The sequence below is a fragment of the Ornithorhynchus anatinus genome, chromosome 8 (genome assembly GCF_004115215.2).
Source record: "Ornithorhynchus anatinus isolate Pmale09 chromosome 8, mOrnAna1.pri.v4, whole genome shotgun sequence".
In the NCBI taxonomy this organism is placed as follows: Eukaryota; Metazoa; Chordata; class Mammalia; order Monotremata; family Ornithorhynchidae; genus Ornithorhynchus; species Ornithorhynchus anatinus.
This window is the reverse complement of record NC_041735.1, coordinates 68,692,781-68,701,777: the sequence shown is the minus strand read 5'-3', so window position 1 is coordinate 68,701,777 and position 8,997 is coordinate 68,692,781.

The window sequence follows — 8,997 nt, the reverse complement described above, 5'->3', positions numbered from 1 at the left end:
TCTACCAACTCCCTGCACAGTGCTCTGCACACAGTAAGTGCTCAACTAAAACGATTAATGGAGTGATCAGTGGTATGTAATAATGTTGGTATTGGTTAAGCGCTTACCATGTGCAGAGCACCGTTCTAAGCGCTGGGGTATATACAGGGTCATCAGGTCGTCCCACGTGAGGCTCACGGTCTTCATCCCCATTTTCCAGATGAGGTCACTGAGGCCCAGAGAAGTGACGTGACTTGCCCACAGTCCCACAGCTGACAAGTGGCAGAGCGGGGATTCGAACCCATGACCTCGGACTCCCAAGCCCGGGCTCTTTCCACTGAGCCACGCTGCTTCTCTATGTGTTGAGTAGTTACCGTGTGCAGAACACTGTGTTGAGCGTTTGGGAGAGTCCATTCATTAATTCATTCAATAGTATTTATTGAGCGCTTACTGTGTGCAGAGCACTGGACTAAGCGCTTGGAATGGACAATTCGGCAACGGATAGAGACAATCCCTGCCCAAGTAAAGTGGGTAGACACGATCCTTGCCCACAAGGAATTTCATCATCTATTTTGTACAGAGGACTGTACCGAGCGCGTGGAAGAGGACAATACGATACCCGATCACGGGCTACAAGGAGCTTACGGTCTACTATGTACAGAGGACTGTACTGAGCGCCTGGGAGAAGAGCAGTGTGGCTTAGTGGAAAGGGCCGGGGCTTGGGAGTCAGAGGTTGTGGGTTCTAATCCCGGATCCTCCGCTTGTCTGCTCTGTGACTGTGGGCAAGTCACTTCACTTCTCTGAGCCTCAGTGGCCTCATCCGTAAAATGGGGATGAAGACTGTGAGGTTCACCTGGGACAACCTGATGACCTTGTATCTACCCCAGCGCTTAGAACAGTGCTTGGCACATAGTAGGTTTTCAACAAATACCATCATTATTATTATATGATACAGTAGACAGGCATGAAACCTGCCTAAAAGAAGGTTACAGTCGACGATGTACAGAGCACTGTACTGAGCGCCTGGGAGAGGAAAATACGATAAGGTAGGTAGACGTGATCCCAGACTAAAAGAAAGTTACCGTCGACTATGTACAGAGCACTGTACTGAGCGCTTGGGAGAGGAAAATGTGATAGGGTAGGGAGACGTGATCCCGGCCTAAAAGAAGGTTACCGTCGACGACGTACAGAGCACTGTACTGAGCGCTTGGGAGAGGAAAATACGATAGAGTAGGGAGACGAGATCCCGGCCCAAAAGAAGGTTACCGTCGCCGACGTACAGAGCACTGTACTGAGCGCTTGCAGAGAGGAAAATACGATAGAGGAGGGAGACGTGATCCCGGCCTAAAAGAGGGTTACAGTCGACGACGTACAGAGCACTGTACTGAGCGCTTGGGAGAGGAAAATACGATAGAGTAGGGAGACGAGATCCCGGCCTAAAAGAAGATTACAGTCGACGATGTACAGAGCACTGTACTGAGCGAATGGGAGAGGAAAATACGCTAGAGTAGGGAGATACCAGGAGCTTACTGGTTCAGCTGGCAGAGGAGGGAGGTGGGAGAGGCCCCCGCGAAGCCCACCAAAGCGCTCCACAAGTTTGCAACAGCCTGTGACTTGGTTCTTCAGAAACTTTGATCCTCCTCGTCTTGCTGCTGCAGACTCGATTAAAATCCCCCTCAGCCCCAGAGGACGGAAGAGCCCCCGAAAGCTCCCGGCCAAAGGCTCCAGCGGTTCCCTCTTATTTAATTGACACGGGGGCAGGGGCTAGACATCAAATCTAATTGGCTTCATTTACGGGAGAGGAAGATTATTTAGATGCAATGATGAGGAGCACGCAATTCCTTTGAGAATCAAGGCTCCCGGGAAGACAGAACAATCCTCAAGAAATGCCATGAACCGTGAACGTGCCCGGGGATTTGTTGGCCTGGGTAGACTACCTTTATCGTCATTATTACTATTAATAAAAATGATATACTAATATAATAGAACAATGATATTGTATTTATAAATATCATATTCAAATGTAATTAAATATGTCACTATAAATATCATATTCAAATATAATTAAATATATCGTGTTTTGATAGAGTAACAGTTCTATTATAATGATATAATACTATTATATTCATTCCTCTGCAGCGTGGCTCAGTGGCAAGAGCCCGGGCTTTGGAGTCAGAGGTCATGAGTTCGAATCCCGGCTCTGCCACTTGTCAGCTGTGGGACTGTGGGCGAGTCACTTCACTTCTCTGGGCCTCAGTGACCTCATCTGGAAAATGGGGATGAAGACGGTGAGCCCCAAGCGGGACAACCCAATTGCCTTGTATCTGCTGCAGCGCTTAGAGCAGTGCTCTGCACATAGTAAGTGCTTAACAGATACCAACATTATCATATAATAATAACGATAATAAAAATAATAGTGCTTGGCACATAGTAAGCCCTTGACAGTAGAGGAGCAGCGTGGCGCAGTGGAAAGAGCACGGGCTTTGGAGTCAGGGCTCATGAGTTCAAATCCCAGCTCTGCCACTTGTCAGCTGTGTGACTGTGGGCGAGTCGCTTCACTTCTCTGTGCCTCAGTTCCCTCATCTGTAAAATGGAGATTAAGACTGTGAGCCCCACGTGGGACGACCTGATTCCCCTGTGTCTACCCCAGCGCTTAGAACAGTGCTCTGCACATAGTAAGCGCTTAACAGATACCACCATTATTAGCCTTAAAAGCGTTTTGCACCATGCTCTGCATACAGTAAGCGCTCAATAAATATGACTTCATGATAATATGACTCTAATAAGAATGATGATATGGATATAACAATGATAATATTAATCTAATAATGATACGATAGTAATGATGATGATGATAGCGTCTGGCACAAGGTAAGGGCTGGACAAACACCACCATCACTACTGGGCCCCAGGCTGGGCGAAGGGGACCATTTTCTCCTCGCCGGCGGCGTTTCCGACCGGAGCGCCTTTCCCCGCGCGCCCTCTACCGGAAGTAGGTCTGCCGCGACCGCGTCCGTCCGACCTTCAGTCCCCCCCTCGGGGTCCACTTCCGCTCCCCGGGGAGGGGAGGGGGGAGGTGGGGGCGCATGCGCGCGCGGGAGGGCGGCGCGCGCGGGAGGGCGGCGCGCGCGGGAGGGCGGCGCGCGCGGGAGGGCGGCGCGCGCGGGAGGGCGGCGCGCGCGGGAGGGCACGTGTCCCGGCGGGCGGGCCACGTGCGGGGCCTCTAGCGGCGCCCCGCCCCCCGCTCTGCAGGTCCTGGGCGGCCAGTAGGTCCGGGACCTGTTTAGACGCCACCGGCGGGTCGGGCCCGAGCGAGCCCAGCGCTTCCTCCCACCCCTGCCACACGTCCTAATAATAATGTTAATAATGTTGGTATTCGTTAAGCGCTTCCTATGTGCAGAGCGCTGCTCTAAGCGCTGGGGGAGATGCAGGGTCATCAGGTTGTAATAATAATAATAATGTTAGTGTTTGTTAAGCGCTTGCTTTGGGCAGAGCACTGTTCTAAGCGCTGGGAGAGATACAGGGTCATCAGGTTGTAATAATAATAATGTTGCTATTTGCTAAGCGCTTACTATGGGCAGAGCACTGTTCTAAGAGCTGGGGGAGATAGAGGGGAATCAGGTTGTCCCACATGAGGCTCACAGTCTTCATCCCCCATTTTACAGATGAGGGAACTGAGGCCCAGAGAAGTGACTTGCCCACAGTCCCACAGCTGACAAGTGGCAGAGCTGGGATTTGAACCCATGACCTCTGACTCCCCAGCCCAGGCTCTTGCCACTGAGCCACGCTGCCTCCGGGCTTGGGAGTCCCAGATCGTGGATTCTAATCCTGGTTCTGCCACTTGTCTGCTGGGTGACCTTGGCCAAGTCACTTCTCTGGGCCTCAGTGACCTCATCTGTAAAATGGGGGTGAAGACTGTGAGCCCCAACAACCTGATAACCTTGTATTCCCCCCCCAGCGCTTAGAACAGTGCTTGGCACATAGTAAGCACTTAACAAATGCCATTATTATTATTGTTTATTATCAGATTGTCCCACCTGGGGCTCACAGTCTCCATCCCCCATTTGACAGATGAGGGAACTGAGGCCCAGAGAAGTCAAGTGACTTGCCCAAGGTAGAGAAGCAGCGTGGCTCAGTGGCAAGAGCCTGGGCTTGAGAGTCAGAGGTCATGGTTTCGAATCCCGCCTCTGCCACTTGTCTGCTGGGTGACCTTGGGCAAACTACTTTGCTTCTCTGGGCCTCAGTTTCCTCCTCTGGAAAATGGGAATGAAGGCCATGGGCCCCACCTGGGGTAACCTGATGACCTTGTATCCACCCCAGCGCTTAGAACAGTGCTCGGCACATAGTAAGCGCTTAACAAATACCAACATTATCACTATTATCGTTAATCCCGGCTCTGCCAACTGTCAGCTGGGTGACTTTGGGCCAGTCACTTCACTGGGCCTCAGTTCCCTCATCTGGAAAATGGGGATGAAGACTGTGAGCCCCACGGGGGGCAACCTGATCACCTTGTATCCCCCAGCGCTTAGAACAGTGCTTGGCACATAATCCTTGACAAATACCATTAAAAGCACTTAGTACAGTGCTCTGCACACAGTAAGCGCTCAGAAAATGGGACTGAAGGAATCAACAGTGCTGAACAAATACCATTATTACTAGGTGCAAAGCACTGTTCTAAGCGCTGGGGTGGGGGGGGAGACAAGGTGATCGGTTGCCCCCCGTGGGGCTCCCAGTCTCCATCCCCATTTGACAGATGAGGGAACTGAGGCCCGGAGCAGTGACTTGACCAAGGTCACGCAGCGGAGAAGCGGCGGAGCCGGGATTGGAACCCATGACCTCGTCTCCCCGTCCCCTCTCTCCCTGCTGCCTCGCTGAGGGGACCCGCTTGTGACTCTGGGCAAGACACTTCACTTCTCGGTGCCTCAGTGACCTCATCTGTAAAATGGGGATGAAGCCTGTGAGCCCCACGGGGGACAACCTGATTCCCCTGTGTCTCCCCCAGCGCTTAGAACAGTGCTCGGCACATAGGAAGCGCTTAACCAATACCGACATTATTATTTTCAGTAGATCTGGTAAGAAAGTGCATCGCGCCATGTGGCGTCGGGCTGTTTTTTACATTTTCATTTTCTGAGCTTTCCACAGGATGGCAGGATATGAACAGTTCAGTGGAGTATCTGCGTGGAAAAATAAAGCTTGGAGGAAAATCGAGACTCTTTTTCAGCTTTTAATCCCGTCAGGGAGGCCGCGCTTTTCACAGAAATCAGCTCTGTGCCGAGCACTATCATCAGCATCATCATTACTATTCCATTAATATTGTCATTGTTGTTAATATTATCATGATTAAGTCGTATTTATCATTGCTATTCTATTAATATTGTCATTGTTGTTAATACCATCATGATTAAGTCATATTTATCATTGCTATTCTATTAATATTGTCATTGTTGTTAATATTATCATGATTAAGTCGTATTTATCATAGCTATTCTATTAATATTGTCATTGTTGTTAATATTATCATGATTAAGTCGTATTTATCATTGGTATTCTATTAATATTGTCACTGTTGTTAATATTATCATTAAGTCGTATTTATTGAGCGTATTTATCGAGTCGTATTTATCGCTCCCGGTTCCACGTGGTCTGGTGGAGGTCGTGGGATGTTTGTGTTAAATGGATTTGTTTAAAATTAAAAAGGAGGTTTTATAAATCATGGTATTGGTTAAGCGCTTACTATGTGCCGAGCACTGTTCCAAGCGCTGGGGGAGACACAGGGGAATCAGGTCGTCCCACGTGAGGCTCACAGTTAATCCCCATTTTCCAGATGAGGTCACTGAGGCCCAGAGAAGTGAAGTGACTTGCCCACGGTCACACAGCTGACAAGTGGCAGAGCCGGGATAATAATAATAATAATGTTGGTATTTGTTAAGCGCTTACTATGTGCCGAGCACTGTTCTAAGCGCTGGGGTAGACATAGGGGAATCAGGTTGTCCCACGTGGGGCTCACAGTCTTGATCCCCATTTTACAGATGAGGGAACTGAGGCACAGAGAAGTTAAGTGACTTGCCCACAGTCACACAGCCGACAAGTGGCAGAGCTGGGATTCGAACCCATGGCCTCCGACTCTCAAGCCCGGCCTCTTGCCACTGAGCCACGCTGCTTCTCTACCTTGGGCAAGTCACTTGACTTCTCTGGGCCTCAGTTCCCTCATCTGTCAAATGGGGGATGGAGACTGTGAGCCCCAGGTGGGACAATCTGATAATAAACAATAATAATAATGGCATTTGTTAAGCGCTTACTATGTGCCAAGCACTGTTCTAAGCGCTGAGGGGGATACAAGGTGATCTTGGTTCTAATCCCGGCTCCGCCGCTTGTCCGCTGGGTGACCTTGGGCAAGTCGCTTCACTTCTCTGGGTCTCAGTGGCCTCATCTGGAAAATGGGGATGAAGCCTGGGAGCCCCACGGGGGACAACCTGATCACCTTGTATCGTCCCCCCAGCGCTTAGAACAGTGCTTGGCACATAGTAAGCACTTAACAAATACCATCATATTATAGAGAAGCAGCGTGGCTCTGTGGAAAAAATAATAATAATAATGTTGGTATTTGTCAAGCGCTTACTATGTGCAGAGCGATGTTCTAAACACGGGTTTAGGAGTCAGAGGTGGTGGGTTCTAATCCCGACTCCGCCGCTTGTCAGCTGTGTGACGGTGGGCAACTCACTTCACTTCTCTGGGCCTCGGTGACCTCATCTGGAAAATGGGGATGAAGACTGGGAGCTCCTCGTGGGACAACCTGATGACCCTGTATCTTACCCCAGCGCTTAGAACAGTGCTCGGCACATAGTAAGCGCTTAACAAATACCAACATTATTAACAAATGCCCTTTCAAAGGAAAAGGAGGCTTGGTGGTTCTTAGACCCAGGCTTGGAAAACAAAACCCATCCTCACTGTGAAATATTAGAATAATAACGCACGCAATCTTGCTTTATGGAGAAGAGGCAGCTCCCGAAATTAATTTCTGCATAATAAAGCGTGACCTTAATAAGAAGATTTTTAATCTTGGGATATTAGCGCGGGGCGGGGGGGGGGGGGGTTGTAGGGAGGCTTTTGAACGTGTTTCAATATTCTCATTTTATTGTTTGTCTTTGGAAGGTAACTCTTTCAGATTTGCTTTCCTTAGGGTGTCCAGGTGACCGGAGGCCAGGGCCCGGAATTCGGGAATTATCCGAGCCAGTTAAATTGGGTAGTTTTGGAAATGTCTTTTTCATTTGAAAATGGAACCGAAAAAAGAGGATTCTGTTGCAGGAGAAGGCCCGGTAATAGAGTGCTTTCTCTTTTTTAATGGAAAGGGCATTTTTCATTGACTTTTCGGAAACACCGTCATCACACAGAAAATAGAGAGGGGACCACGCGTTCCCCATCAGGGTATTTTTGCCGGCTAAAAGGCGGTGTGTATTTTCTGGTTTGAAAGCAGATCGTATACAGGTCAGACGCTTTTTGGGTAATTCCCCGGGGTTTTTTTTTCAGCGGTGTTGTGAAGCAGCGCGGCTCGGTGGAAAGAGCCCGGGCTTGGGAGTCAGAGGTCATGGGTTCCAATCCCGGCTCCATCACTTGTCAGCTGTGTGACTGTGGGCAAGTCGCTTCACTTCTCTGGGCCTCAGTTCCCTCATCTGGAAAATGGGGATGAAGACCGGGAGCCTCACGTGGGACAACCCGATGACCCTGTATCTTACCCCAGCGCTTAGAACAGTGCTCTGCACATAATAAGCGCTTAACAAATACCAACATTATTACATTATTATTACTACCTCTTGAGAATCGGTTTCCCCAGACTGGCTTTGGGACGGAAGAGTGTGTTTCTCGGAAGGAAGAAGCGAAGGAAGCCAGCCAGCTGGCCAGCCGGAGGTGAAGGGCCACTTGATGAGGAGTCACTGGTATTTATTGAGCGCTTACCGTGCGCAGAGCGCTGTGCTAAACGCTTGGAAGAGGGCAGTGTAACAGACTGACGCCCAGGCTCTTTCCTCTAGATCGTCCCTCCTCTCCATGTCACACTGAGGTAAAGTGATTTTATTGTCATGTTGGAGCAGATCTGTCATTCATTCCAGTGGTGGTTGGGAATTTAAGTTTGTAATTAAAGCGAAATTTTATTTGCGCTCATCTCAACTCATAAAACCCGGGGGGAGATTATCTCTCAGCGAGCTGAGAAGGCACACTGAAATTAATGGGTGTCATTTTCCTAATCGGAATGTATGTATCCGGGAGATTAGTGCGCATGGAAAAATGCTAATTAAATATTTACAATGGGATGCTCCATTTGGAGTTTCCGACAGAGCCGAACCGGTCCGCGGTGGGGTGTTGCTGTGATAGCCTCCTCCCCCGACCCTAAAGACCCTCGGGACCCTTGGATGGAACTCAGTCGGTCGGTCGGTTCATCACCCCTCACCCCCCGCCAGCCCCACAGCACTTACAATAATAATAATAATAATGTTGGTATTTGTTAAGCGCTTACTATGTGCAGAGCACTGTTCTAAGCGCTGGGGGAGACACAGGGGAATCAGGTTGTCCCACGTGGGGCTCACGGTCTTCATCCCCATTTTACAGATGAGGGAACTGAGGCACAGAGAAGTGAAGTGACTTGCCCACGGTCACACAGCTGACAAGTGGCACTTATGTCCACGTTTGTCACTTATTTATTTCAATGAATAGATCGGAAATAGACTGCCAGCTCATTGTGGGCGGGGGATTTTCCTGTTCTCTTGTCCTGTTGTCCTCTCCCAAGCGCTTACTACAGTGTGCCTCACACTGTAAATGCTCAATAGTAATAGTGGTATTTGTTAAGTGCCTACTATGTTCCAAGCACTCTTCTAAGTGCAGAGTATCTTCTAAGGGTAGATACAGGGTCATCAGGTTGTCCCTCGTGGGGCTCCCAGTCTTCATCCCCATTTTACAGATGAGGTGCCTGAGGCCCAGAGAAGCGAAGTGACTCGCCCACAGTCACCCGGCTGACGAGGGGCAGAG